This window comes from Rana temporaria, chromosome 13 (genome assembly GCF_905171775.1).
Source record: "Rana temporaria chromosome 13, aRanTem1.1, whole genome shotgun sequence".
Classification (NCBI taxonomy): domain Eukaryota; kingdom Metazoa; phylum Chordata; class Amphibia; order Anura; family Ranidae; genus Rana; species Rana temporaria.
The window spans coordinates 110,939,452-110,953,567 of record NC_053501.1 but is presented as its reverse complement, the minus strand read 5'-3'; positions in this window follow the sequence as shown (position 1 = coordinate 110,953,567).

The following is a 14,116-nucleotide window of genomic DNA, read 5'->3' as shown; positions in this document are numbered from 1 at the left end:
ACTATGGTAACAATTGCCAGTTATTTGCCGACATATTGTAACAATTTCCCATTTGTTGCCCACCTATGGTAACGATTGCCAATTTATTGCCCTTATATTGTAACAATTGCCCATTTGTTGCCCACCTATGGTAACGATTGCCAGTTTATTGCCCTTATATTGTAACAATTGCCCATTTTTTGCACACCGATGGTGATGATTGCCAGTTATTTGCCGACATATTGTAACAATTGCCCATTTGTTGCCCACCTATGGTAACGATTGCCAATTTATTGCCCTTATATTGTAACAAATGCTCATTTTTTGCACACCAATGGTAACGATTGCCAGTTAATTGCCGACATATTGTAACAATTGCCCATTTGTTGCCCACCTATGGTAACGATTGCCAATTTATTGCCCTTATATTGTAACAATTGCCCATTTGTTGCCCACCTATGGTAACGATTGCCAGTTTATTGCCCTTATATTGTAACAAATGCCCATTTTTTTGCCCACCTATGGTAACGATTGCCAGTTTATTGCCCTTATATTGTAACAATTGCCTGTGCATTGTAATATTTTGCCCCTTATATTTTGAACAATTGCCCATTTGTTGCTCTCCTATGGTAACGATTGCCAGTTTATTTCCCTTATATTGTAACAAATGCCCATTTTTTGCACCACTATGGTAACAATTGCCAGTTATTTGCCGACATATTGTAACAATTTCCCATTTGTAGCCCACCTATGGTAACGATTGCCAATTTATTGCCCTTATATTGTAACAATTGCCCATTTGTTGCCCACCTATGGTAACAATTGCCAATTTATTGCCCTTATATTGTAACAAATGCCCATTTTTTTGCCCACCTATGGTAACGATTGCCAATTTATTGCCCTTATATTGTAACAAATGCCAATTTTTTTGCCCACCTATGGTAACGATTGCCAGTTTATTGCCCTTATATTGTAACAATTGCCTGTGCATTGTAATATTTTGCCCCTTATATTTTGAACAATTGCCCATTTGTTGCACTCCTATGGTAACGATTGCCAGTTTATTCCCCTTATATTTTAACAATTGCCCATTTTTTGCACACCGATGGTAACGATTGCCAGTTATTTGCCGACATATTGTAACAATTGCCCATTTGTTGCCCACCTATGGTAACGATTGCCAATTTATTGCCCTTATATTGTAACAAATGCCCATTTTTTGCCCACCTATGGTAACAATTGCCAGTTTATTGCCCTTATATTGTAACAATTGCCTGTGCATTGTAATATGTTGCCCTTTATATTATGAAAAATTGCCCATTTGTTGCACTCCTATAGTAACGATTGCCGGTTTATTGCCCTTATATTGTAACAAATGCCCATTTGTTGCACACCAATGGTAACGATTGCCAGTTAATTGCCCACATATTGTAACAAATGCCCATTTGTTGCCCACCTATGGTAACGATTGCCAATTTATTGCCCTTATATTGTAACAATTGCCCATTTGTTGCCCACCTATGGTAACGATTGCCAGTTTATTGCCCTTATATTGTAACAAATGCCCATTTTTTTGCCCACCTATGGTAACGATTGCCAGTTTATTGCCCTTATATTGTAACAATTGGCTGTGCATTGTAATATTTTGCCCCTTATATTTTGAACAATTGCCCATTTGTTGCTCTCCTATGGTAACGATTGCCAGTTTATTCCTCTTATGTGCCCGCATATCTTAGGCTGCATTCTTGCGATGGCCGCTAGGGGGTGTTCCCGTAGTGGTCAGCGTATAGTATGCAAATTGCATACTAACGCCGATTCACAGCGTTACGCGAGCCCTGCGTACGCAGTTTACGTCGTTTGCGTACGGCGTTTTTTTGCGTAAGGATGCCCCTTCTATAGCAGGGGCAGCCAATGCTAAAGTATACCCGTCGTTCCCGCGTTGCGAAATTTGAAATTTACGTCGTTTGCGTAAGTGAATCGTGAATGGCGCTGGACGCCATTCACGTTCACTTTGAAGCAAATTACGTCCTTGCGACGTCATTTACCGCAATGCACGTCGGGAAAGTTTCCCGACGGAGCATGCGCACTACGCTCGGCGCGGGAACGCGCCTAATTTAAATGATTCCCGCCCCCTACGGGATCATTTAAATTGCGCGTGCTTACGCCGGAGCTACTGCTCCGTGAATCGAGGGTAGCGCAGAAAATTTGCGGGGGGCGCAGGGCAAAAACGGTGCCCTGCGCCTACGTAACAAATGCGCATATCTTACTGAATCTACCCCAATGTTTGGCCTAGCCTCCGGAATCCCGGACGAGCCCCCATTTTACAATGCAGAGCTTCTTTTCTTTATTATTGCCTGCTGGAGACCTGGAGATCCCACAAGCCATAATTGTGTTTTATTTCTGAAGTAGGCTTTGTACTTTTGCCAAATTCCACTGGGCTTCTGTCTATGTCACTGCACTTAGCGGCGTCCTTCCTTAAATACCAATCTGTAAATTAATTAGTCCAGATGGGGTAATTAGGAGCCCCGCAGGAAGACGCAACCAGCAAGGCAGGCATCTGGACCAGGCCGAGGCCGACCTTTCGGGTTTGCATCTGATCTCGGTTTGACATCTGTGTGGAGTCCACGTTCCTCGGACGGGGCGGCGGAGGTCGGGGAGACCTCTCCGACCTCCAGTCGGTTTCAGAGGTTGAAGAGATGGAGGCTGAGCACGTGCGCCCCCGGGCCCCGCGGAGCTGGCCGGGGTGAATAAACACCATCTGTTCTGGCTCCGGAATCGAATGCGTGTAACATTTGGCTGACGGAGAGCTGGAGAGCTCCTCTTCACCGAGCCTGGAACAAGTGGTCTGAGAGATGTCAGCAAACAAAAAAAAAATGACGAGATCAATTACCGCACAGACACAAGTGGCTTCGAGGAGGGCTCCCGCCTTTAATCAGAGAGCCCTTACATGCTCTCTTGAAACTTTTCCTAAACCTGTTGCTCCCTTTTGAGCTTCCATCTGTGTTTTCGTCCCCTCCTTGTATTCTCCAGCAGAAGCTTTTAATGCCGTTGTTCTGAGTTTGACACACAAGTCTCTAAAACCTACACAGGCAGTCCAGCAGAGCCTGTTTAAAACATTGTGCTAGCACAGGGATGGTGGGGACCCCTCAAAATGGGGCTCAGCGGGTGTACAGACCCGGGAACTCAGCTCAGGGATGGTGGGAACCCCTCAAAATGGGCACAGCGGGTGTACAGACCCAGGAACTCAGCACAGGGAAGGTGAGAACCCCTCATAATGGGCACAGCGGGTGTACAGACCCAGGAACTCAGCACAGGGATGGTGGGAACCCCTCATAATGGGCACAGCAGGTGTACAGACCCAGGAACTCAGCACAGGGATGGTGGGAACCCCTCATAATGGGCACAGCAGGGGTACAGACCCGGGAACTCAGCACAGGGATGGTGAGAACCCCTCATAATGGGCACAGCGGGTGTACAGCCCCGGGAACTCAGCACAGGGATGGTGGGAACCCCTCATAATGGGCACAGCAGGTGTACAGACCCAGGAACTCAGCACAGGGATGGTGGGAACCCCTCATAATGGGCACAGCAGGTGTACAGACCCGGGAACTCAGCACAGGGATGGTGGGAACCCCTCAAAATGGGCACAGCAGGTGTACAGACCCAGGAACTCAGCACAGGGATGGTGGGAACCCCTCATAATGGGCACAGCAGGTGTACAGACCCGGGAACTCAGCACAGGGATGGTGGGAACCCCTCATAATGGGCACAGCAGGTGTACAGACCCGGGAACTCAGCACAGGGATGGTGGGAACCCATCATAATGGGCACAGCAGGTGTACAGACCCGGGAACTCAGCACAGGGATGGTGGGAACCCCTCATAATGGGCACAGCAGGTGTACAGACCTGGGAACTCAGCACAGGGATGGTGGGCACCTCTCATAATGGGCACAGCGGGTGTAGAGACCCGGTAACTCAGCACAGGGATGGTGGGAACCCCTCATAATGGGCACAGCAGGTGTACAGACCCGGGAACTCAGCACAGGGGTGGTGGGAACCCCTCTTTATGGGCACAGCGGGTGTACAGACCCGGTAACTCAGAACAGGGAGGCATTTCGCCTCCTGGTGGGCTTAATCGCTGAGGTATCTTTGGGCACTAAACTGGCCACACCCATCGTCACCTCTCTACATAAGGCTGCATTCACAACTAGGTGTATTTAGAACGCGTGCAAAATGGCGCTGCATTTATTCGCGTTTTGTGCGCATGTGTGTGGACAGCCCCCCCACTTCAATTAACTGCCCTAAACGCATTAAAAATAGCTCATGTAGCTTTTTGCACGTTGAACTTTGTGCGTTTGACTGAGTTGCTGTGCACTTTTCCATGCGGAAAAACTGGCGTCTGCTGGTCGTGTTTGGGGTGCCATTACCAATGAATGACATGCAAAAATCGCAGTGCGGCCACGTTGATGTTACCTTGATGTGAATATTTGGTATTATATTTAATTCTAGGTTTTCGGGGTGAATGTTGGGGGCAGGGAAGGGACTTCAGTGTTAGGAAGAGGTTAAAATTTGGGGACATCTTATGAATATTTGTGTTTGGTGGTGCAGCCGATGTTGGCAAGGAGTCTGTATGGGGCTGTCCCTTTAAATGGGTCAGGGATGGGTGGAAGCTGTGCGCTTGGCACTGGGTGAAAGGACGCTCGGGCACCATGTTGGCTACTCATAGACTGCAGCTGTCCCTCTCATTCATCACCCGTAAAATCCATTCCAAGATAACAGGGCATCCTGTGTGTTCATCACCGGACAGGTTCACAGTGTACAAGACAAATGTCAATGGAAGATTTACCATAGTGCCAATATTATGACTACATGGGGGGCTGAAACACACTCTAACAGTGGGGGGTCCAGAACAATGACACACTGAAACTTGGGTGATCCAGAACAATGACACCCTGACACTTGGGGTCCCAGAACAATGACACACTGACACTTGGGGATCCAGAACAATGACACACTGACACTTGGGGGTCCAGAACAATGACACACTGACACTTGGGGGTCCCAGAACAATGACACACTGACACTTGGGGGTCCAGAACAATGACACACTGACACTTGGGGGTCCCAGAACAATGACACACTGACACTTGGGGGTCCCAGAACAATGACACACTGACACTTGGGGATCCAGAACAATGACACCCTGACACTTGGGGATCCAGAACAATGACACACTGAAACTTGGGTGATCCAGAACAATGACACCCTGACACTTGGGGGTCCAGAACAATGACACACTGACACTTGGGGGTCCCAGAACAATGACACACTGACACTTGGGGGTCCAGAACAATGACACACTGACACTTGGTGTCCCAGAACAATGACACACTGACACTTGGGGGTCCAGAACAATGACACACTGACACTTGGGGGTCCAGAACAATGACACACTGACACTTGGGGGTCCAGAACAATGACACACTGACACTTGGGGTCCCAGAACAATGACACACTGACACTTGGGGTCCCAGAACAATGACACACTGACACTTGGGGGTCCAGAACAATGACACACTGACACTTGGGGATCCAGAACAATGACACACTGACACTTGGGGGTCCAGAACAATGACACACTGACACTTGGGGGTCCAGACAATGACACACTGACACTTGGGGATCCAGAACAATGACATACTGACACTTGGGGGTCCAGAACAATGACACACTGACACTTGGGGGATCCAGAACAATGACACACTGACACTTGGGGGTCCCAGAACAATGACACACTGACACTTGGGGGTCCCAGAACAATGACACACTGACACTTGGGGTCCAGAACAATGACACACTGACACTTGTGGATCCAGAACAATGACACACTGACACTTGGGGGTCCAGAACAATGACACACTGACACTTGGGGATCCAGAACAATGACACACTGACACTTGGGGGTCCCAGAACAATGACACACTGACACTTGGGGATCCAGAACAATGACACGCTGACACTTGGGGGTCCAGAACAATGACACACTGACACTTGGGGGTCCCAGAACAATGACACACTGACACTTGGGGGTCCCAGAACAATGACACACTGACACTTGGGGGTCCAGAACAATGACACACTGACACTTGGGCATCCAGAACAATGACACACTGACACTTGGGGGTCCAGAACAATGACACCCTGACACTTGGGGGTCCAGAACATAGACACGCTGACACTTGGGGGTCCAGAACAATGACACGCTGACACTTGGGGGTCCAGAACAATGACACCCTGACACTTGGGGGTCCCAGAACAATGACACACTGACACTTGGGGGTCCCAGAACAATGACACACTGACACTTGGGGCTCCAGAACAATGACACACTGACACTTGGGGGTCCAGAACAATGACACACTGACACTTGGGGGTCCAGAACAATGACACGCTGACACTTGGGGGTCCAGAACAATGACATACTGACACTTGGGGGGTCACAGAACAATGACACACTTACAATGTATGTATCTATATATCAAGGTATCCAATTATCACTCCTCCACATGCAGTAACAATGTAACGAATATTTCGCTCTCTCTGGTGTACATTTCTTAGGTTCAATCCTCGGCTCTCCAGCGATATTTAAAGAAATTAAAACTGCGCGGTAACTCAACCGCAAAAACTGATAATATAATGAGAAAGACAACGCAGCGCTCCTAATAACCCCCGGCCCATGGGGTAAACACTTATAGAAAGGAAAATGTAATATTTCACATCGGAGAGCTCACAGTGTGCGTTATCAGCGAGCGGAGCGACACCCCGGTGCCCACAGGAAGAGCGGTGTGCGGTTTAATTGTCACACTATACAGCCCATATCCCATAATCCTCGGTTTCAGCCGGGCATGGAGAGCGGAGCACCTTATAGATATGCAGCACCGGCTATGTATTTTATGATAACGGCGAATCATGAGAGAGTGTAATCATGTCATAGCTTATGGCTCTAAAGCTGCTCATCATTAGGTGTTCTCACTCCTCCCGCTGCATTCTTCCCTGCATACAATCAATTCACAATCCAAGAGGGATGGTGGGAGCTCCTCATAATGGGCATGGCAGGTGGCCTGACCGGGATTCAAACTGAGGACCCCAGTGCTGCAAGGCATAAGTGCTAACTGTGGTGCCCGCATTCTCCACCATCTACAATAAATGCAGCAAGGATCATGGGAACCCCTCATAATGGGCACAACGGGTGTACAGACCTGGGAACTCAGCACAGGAATGGTGGGAACCCCTCATAATGGGCACAACGGGTGTACAGACCTGGGAACTCAGCACAGGAATGGTAGGAACCCCTCATAATGGGCACAACTGGTGTACAGACCTGGGAACTCAGCACAGGAATGGTGGGAACCCCTCATAATGGGCACAGCAGGTGTACAAACCCGGGAACTCAGCACAGGAATGGTGGGAACCCCTCATAATGGGCACAACAGGTGTACAGACCTGGGAACTTAGCACAGGAATGGTGGGAGCCCCTCATAATGGGCACAGCAGGTGTACAGATCCGGGAACTCAGCACAGGAATGGTGGGAGCCCCTTATAATGGGCACAGCAGGTGTACAGACCCAGGAACTCAGCACAGGAATGGTGGGAGCCCCTCATAATGGGCACAGCAGGGGTCCTGACCATGATTCAAACTGAGGACCCAGTGCTGCAAGGCATAGGTGCTAACTGTGGTGCCCGCATTCTCCACCATCTACAATAAATGCAGCAAGGATCATGGGAACCCCTCATAATGGGCACAGCAGGTGTACAGACCTGGGAACTTGGCACAGGGATGGCGGGAACCCCTCATAATGGACACATCAAATGTGCAGATCCAGGAACTCAGCACAGGGATGGTGAGAACCCCTAATGGGTACAGCAGGTGTACAGACCTGGGAACTCAGATGGTGAGAACCTCTCATAATGAGCACAGCAGGTGTAGAGACATGGAAACTCAGCACAGGGATGGTGGGAACCCCTCATAATGGGCACAGCAGGGGTCCTGACCATGATTTCAAACTGAGGACCCCAGTGCTCCAAGGCATAAGTGCTAACTGTGGTGCCCGCATTCTCCACCACCTACAATAAATGCAGCGAGGATCATGGGTACCTCTCATAATGGGTACAGCAGGTGTAATTATTAAACTACAGACGCTGGCATGTCCTCCTGACTGTGCCGCTGTATAACCTTCATCATTTCTGCTATTGGGGAACTACAAGTCCCAGCAGGGTCCGGTTGCCCGGGTATGTTCTGTATCTGGTGCATATGACAACATAATGCTGTCTCTGTGTGGGTGGAATGACTCAGTACCGGCAACCAAAATGGTTATGACATTTCCCTGCGCAGTGCAAAATTTTCCTTCCAATCCTAAATATTGCATTCACTGCAGAACATTTACATCTGTCAGCGAGGAACATTTCTCCATTGAAGAGAACAGTGAGCTCTGTGCTATACACCTTTCCTTTTTTACCAAACTGCAGAACGATCGTATTCTTCCAAAATACAGGAGGACTCTGCTCCTCCCTCTATAACTCTCCTCTCCTGAAATACTCTGCTGGAGGACTCTGCTCCTTCCTCTGTAACTCTCCTCTCCTGAAATACTCTGCTGGAGGACTCTGCTCCTTCCTCTATAACTCCCCTCTCCTGAAATACTCTGCTGGAGGAATCTGCTCCTCCCTCTATAACTCTCCTTTCCTGAAATACTCTGCTGGAGGACTCTGCTCCTTCCTCTATAACTCCCCTCTCCTGAAATACTCTGCTGGAGAACTCTGCTCCTTCCTCTATATCTCTCCTTTCCTGAAATACTCTGCTCTGCTGGAGGACACTGCTCCTTCCTCTATAACTCTCCTATCCTGAAATACTCTGCTGGAGGACTCTGCTCCTTCCTCCATAACTCTCCTCTCCTGAAATACTCTGCTCTGCTGGAGGACTCTGCTCCTTCCTCTATAACTCTCCTCTCCTGAAATACTCTGCTGGAGGACTCTGCTCCTTCCTCTATAACTCTCCTCTCCTGAAATACTCTGCACTGCTGAAGGACTCTGCTCCTTCCTCTATAACTCTCCTCTCCTCTGAAATACTCTGCTCTGCTGGAGGACTCTGCTCCTTCTTCTATAACTCTCCTCTCCTGAAATACTCTGCTCTGCTGGAGGACTCTGCTCCTTCCCCCAACTCTCCTCTCCTGAAATACTCTGCTCTGCTGGAGGACTCTGCTCCTTCCCCCAACTCTCCTCTCCTGATATACTCTGCTGGAGGACTCTGCTCGTTCCTCTATAACTCTCCTCTCCTGATATACTCTGCTGGAGGACTCTGCTCCTTCCTCTATAACTCTCCTCTCCTGAAATACTCTGCTGGAGGACTCTGCTCCTTCCTCCATAACTCTCCTCTCCTGAAATACTCTGCTCTGCTGGAGGACTCTGCTCGTTCCTCTATAACTCTCCTCTCCTGATATACTCTGCTGGAGGACTCTGCTCCTTCCTCTATAACTCTCCTCTCCTGAAATACTCTGCTGGAGGACTCTGCTCCTTCCTCTATAACTCTCCTCTCCTGAAATATTCTGCTCTGCTGGAGGAGTTTGCTTTTCAGAAGGAAGCACATCCTGCCCATGTAATAAACACAAATACTTGACTGTGTTTTTTGTTTTTGTTTTGTTATTATTTTTTTACAGATAGAATTACAATGTTTCCAAATATAAACAATGTTTATAAACATGATCCCAGACCGATACATTGTATAAAGTTCTCACTTCTCTATGATGAATGAAGCTCCATACACAATATCTAAGATGCGCCCGTCGCCGTCGGGCTGTCAGTTCCCAAGCCGAGAGTAATGGGTTCTGCGAGGCGCCGGCAGTCTTCCGATCGTCTGTTCGATTTTATTTTATTTTTTTCCACCTCGACGCGTGAGAACGAGTTGTGAATATCTGTCTCCCCGTATTAGCGCTGATCCTCGCTGCATCGCCCGCTCTCATCCCGACTAATGCACTTTACCTCCGGGGCTCAGATCCCCCGCATCGGCCGCGGCTTTCCATCAAGCGTCACTCCGACCGGAGCGAGCCTCTCTAAGGCCCCGGCGCATTCGGCGCGGATTTGACTTCATCATAAACTGGCGGCTCGTTTCTCTCCCCGCTAATTCCGGGATTTGTCCTGCTTCTAATTGACAGCTGCGTCCTCGCTGAGCGGCGAGGACGGGCTCTGGAATGGCGCCGGGGCGTATGGTGACAAATCGCTCTCGTCGTTCAGAACCTTCTTTAACCCTGTAGAGAAAAAACTCTGGAAGTGGTTCACGGGCGTGGCCGGGTGTGCGAATGGTCCCTTCAAGGCCGCCATCAGGGGGGTACAGGCAGTACACCTGTAAGGGGCCTGGAGGACCCCAGGGGCCCGAATGGCAACCCCCCTTTTTTTGTAAGGGGCCCAGAGGTCCCCATGGCCCCTGATGGCAACCCCTTTTTTTTTATATAACATTTTATATATATATACGTTTTTTTTAATTATTTTTATTATTATTTATTTATGTATTTTTTTTGCATTACCTGTAAGGGGCCCGACTGGCCCCCCTCTCGTTTTTTTTTTTGCATTACACTTGTAAGGGGCCGATGGTCCCCAGGGCCCCTTCCCCCCCCCCCCCACGTTTTTTTAATTATTATTTTTATTATAGTATTACTATTTATTTATGTATTTTTCTTGCATTACACCTGTAAGGGGCCCGATGGTTCCCAGCCTCCCCCCCCCCCCTTATCATCTTATCGCGGATCATGAGAGAAGAGATGACACTACTTTTTTTTTTCGTCAGCACCCCCCCCCCCATCGGTTCTCCGCCCCCGGGGGGGCCCTGCCTAAAGCTGTGTAAGGGGCAGGGGCCCCAAAATTTGTGATGGCCGCCCTGTGTGTATAGATATATATTTATACTGATATGGATATCAAATCCTTAGATCGATCGTTCATCGGTGAACATCGCTCCGGGCCTGAAGGGGTTACCAGCCCTCAGTCTGAATTTCTGGGGGGCCGCAGCACGACAGCGAGAGGCCGACTCAGCATAAAACGCACGCCGCTTCCTGTTGCGTCTGTTTTCCTGACGGCGGACGGACACAGAGGCCACAAACTGCGCACCTTGTGTTGCAGCAACCCTGCCGGCGCATGTTCCGGGTCGCTCTGCCAGAAGAACGAACGTCCTCTTGGCAGGTGACGGCCTGGATTGTCTATGCAGGAAGATAAAACGCTGACCGCTCATAGGAAGCCGAGGGGGAGGGGGGGGGGGGGAAATGTCGTTATTTTTAAAAATTGCTTTTAATCCTTTGAAACTTTCAGCTTTTTGTAATTCTTGTTGTTTTTTTTTTTCAGGCACTTCCTGTTAAAGGGTGACAACCAGGGGCGGCCCGTCCAATGTGGGCTCAGGGGCGCCGCCCCGCTATCCAAGAACGCATGAATTACAGCACCTGATTAGAGCCTGAGGCTTAAAATAGGGTGGGCCCGGGGGCCCAGAGCACTGTGTCTGGAGCCCGCCCAGTTGTGTTGCAACAGAAAATTAATATTCGCTGTTGCAACACTGATCCTCCTCCCGGCCAATCAGGAAGCGGGTCTGATACCCGTCACCGGATTGGCTGAAAGGACAGGCAATCCTATTGGACGCCTAGTAGGAAGAGCGGAGACGCACGGCGGAAGCGAGACAGGGAAGACCCGCTGTCCGATGCCCAATCACTGTCGCCACTCATCGGATGCCTGATGCCGATCCCCGCCACTCCTCAGATGGCGGATCCCGCCGCCGTTCCTCGGATGCCTGATGCCGATCCCCACCGCTCTTTAGATGCCCGATCTCTGCCGCCGCTCCTTGGATGCACGATCCTCGCCGCTCCTCAGATGCCCGATCCCCGCCGCTGCTCCCCGGATGCCTGATGCCGATCCCCGCCGCTCCTCGGATGCCTGATGCTGATCCCCGCCGCTCCTTGGATGCCCGATCCCCGCGGTCGCTCCTCGGATGCCTGATCCCCGCTGATCCTCGGATGCCCGATCCTTGCCGCCGCTCCTCGGATGCCTGATGCTGATCTCCGCTGCTCCTTGGATGCCCGATCCCCGCGGCCGCTCCTCGGATGCCTGATGCTGATCCCCGCCGCTGCTTGGATGCCCGATCTCCGCAGCCGCTCCTCGGATGCCTGATCCCTGCTGCTCCTCGGATGCCCGATCCTTGCCGCCGCTCCTCGGATGCCTGATGCTGATCCCCGCCGCTCCTCGGATGCCCGATGCCCGCGGCCGCTCCTCGGATGCCTGATCCCCGCTGCTCCTCGGATGCCCGATCCTTGCCGCCGCTGCTCGGATGCCTGATGTTGATCTCCGCCGCTCCTCGAATGCCCGATCCCCGCGGCCGCTCCTCGGATGCCTGATCCCTGCTGCTCCTCGGATGCCCGATCCTTGCCGCCGCTCCTCGGATGCCTGATGCTGATCTCCGCCGCTCCTCGGATGCCCGATCCCCGCGGCCGCTCCTCGGATGCCTGATGCCAATCCCCACAGATCCTCGGATGCCCAATCTCCACCGCCACTCCTCGGATGCCCGATCTTCACCGATGCTCCTCGGATGCCTGATGCTGATCTCCGCCGCTTCCCGGATGCCCGATCCCCGCGGCCGCTCCTCGGATGCCTGATCCCCGCTGCTCCTCGGATGCCGATCCTTGCCGCCGCTGCTCGGATGCCTGATGCTGATCTCCGCCGCTCCTCGAATGCCCGATCCCCGCGGCCGCTCCTCGGATGCCTGATCCCTGCTGCTCCTCGGATGCCCGATCCTTGCCGCCGCTCCTCGGATGCCTGATGCTGATCTCCGCCGCTCCTCGGATGCCTGATCCCCGCGGCCGCTCCTCGGATGCCTGATGCCAATCCCCACAGATCCTCGGATGCCCAATCTCCACCGCCACTCCTCGGATGCCCGATCTTCACCGATGCTCCTCGGATGCCTGATGCTGATCTCCGCCGCTTCCCGGATGCCCAATACCCACCACTCCTCGGCTGCCTGATGCTGTTCTCCACCACCTCTTAGATGCCCGATCCCCGCTGCTCGGCGAATGCGCCTCGACCTCCGCCGCTGCTTCTCAGATGCCCGATCCCCACCGCTCCTTGGATGCCTGATCCCCGCTGCCGCTCTTCGGATGCCCAATGCTTATCCCCAACTGCCAGACAGCGGGGGGGGGGGGGAATGGGGGGGTTTATGTTGCTGCGGGGGTGGGGGTTTGGTTGTTTGGCACCCCCCCAAACAAAAAACCACCAGCCGCTATTGGTGACAACTGCCAATTGTTCTTCTGCGTTGTCACCTGGTGGAAGCTTCAGGCAGCTTTCGCTGGCACACATGGCGGGTGGGAGGGGCTGTAGATTAGGGTGACCACATTTCAAAACTACCATTCAGGGACACCCTCCCTTCCCAAAAATCAACTTGTGCTGTAACGAATCACAGCACAGTGATTGGACACAAGAGGCGGGATTTATGATTTCTCCAATCACAAGCAGGGGGCGGGGATTGTGCTCCTCCAGGCATTCCCGGCCAGGGCAAGTACTGTCAGTGAGTAAAGCGGTGATGTGGTGCACTTTTTTGGCAGCATCAGATTGGCCCGGGGGGGTGGCTGTGTCAGTTTCATTCCGGGACACTGTATTGCCCTGGAATGAATGTGCCCGGGACAGACCTGAAAAATGCGGGACTGTCCCGGGCAATCCGGGACACGTGGTCACCCAACAGTAGATGCCTTCATAAAAAACATCACGCCCCCCCCCCCCCCCCTGCCTCAGTACTCCTCTCAAGAGCTATCAGCCCTGATGCAAGCAGTGGGAGGAGTTATGCAAATATCAAAACACCTTGATAGGTGGGTGTCACTCTGGAGGAGTGGGTGTTTCCAGACAGGCTAAATTTGCATAGGTAACGCCCACATGTAAAGCTGAGCCTCCATGATTGGAAGAACTGAAATCGAATGAATGAAAGAGGCGGGGCCACGGACACTCAGGCTGGGCAGGAAAGGTCTGGATGATGCTGGACGTGATTCTATAAAATGATGACTTTGGATTGTGTTTCTTTCTTCCATCTTATAAATCCTGAGATTGTATTTGTCTTTGCAGCTGCGG